The sequence below is a fragment of the Saccoglossus kowalevskii genome, chromosome 13, assembly GCF_978046115.1.
Source record: "Saccoglossus kowalevskii chromosome 13, keSacKowa6.1, whole genome shotgun sequence".
Classification (NCBI taxonomy): domain Eukaryota; kingdom Metazoa; phylum Hemichordata; class Enteropneusta; family Harrimaniidae; genus Saccoglossus; species Saccoglossus kowalevskii.
In genome coordinates, this window is record NC_140653.1 from 29264852 (window position 1) to 29265942 (window position 1091).

A 1091-nucleotide genomic window follows, 5' to 3' on the forward strand; every position below is an offset into this window, starting at 1 on the left:
TGTCTTATCATTAGTATTCATCTAGAGTCACTTCTCCCAGGTGTACAACTCGCAATTTTAGGGTCATTTCACCGCGAATACTTTAGGGTTAACTGCCCGGCACCTCGTGAGGATACGCAACACCCAGCCCACATTTCATATTCAATGCGACAGACCAAGCACGAACACGGGAGTTGAAGAAGCCATGCCCATCTTTTTCCTGCGTTTTTTTTCCTATTACCAAATTTCACAGAAATCATTGTAATTGTAAAAAACCGTCGTTTTCTATTTGGAGAGATATTGTAACATTTTTTTCCCCTCTCCACACCAGATGACAGTAGAATTTCAGTATTTAATGCATCGCTTGAGTAGTGGTGAGATTTAATCTGTCTTATACATATTGTATACTCCGTGATGATGGATATGAAAATGTCATCTCAAAGTACCTTCTAAAAACCCACAAACACCACTAATGCACCGCGTCTGAAATAACACGCTGTCTCATTTGCATATTTACTATTGCTTGTCGGCTCAAACGCGCGCACGAATTGACAACAGTGGGTGATGTCACGAACGCGGGGAGCTCATTAAAACGAAGCAAGGATTTCAACATAATTGGACGAAAGGGGGGGGGGGATAAAGCACGCGGAAAGTTGGAAGATTTGCGCATTGCGGATTCGTGTCACGTAATGATGAGTGATTGCAGTGACGACATTCATTAAGAAGAATTTAAATGTCGTCCTCCCTCCCCGCGTCACCTAACCCCGTTACTCGGGGTGAAATCTGCCTTGTTGGCAGAGAAAGCACCGGCGCATGGATCATCCCGAGTCGCTCCTACTGACGCTTATTAGATTTCAGCGACGTGACAACTGCGTACGGAGCACGGACTACTCGTGCAGCCTGACTAGTCTTTACTGTTTCTGAGCATAAATTTACCCCCATAGGTCTTTGCGTTAATAATGAAAATTGCTGCTTTGAATTCGAAATGATAACAATACCCCGATTCGTGACTTTTTTCTAAAATACTTTGAATATCGAGTTCCCGTAGTTGGAACGGTTTCATAATAACCGTACCATCGCCAGTAATTCCCGATACATCATCGACATAACCC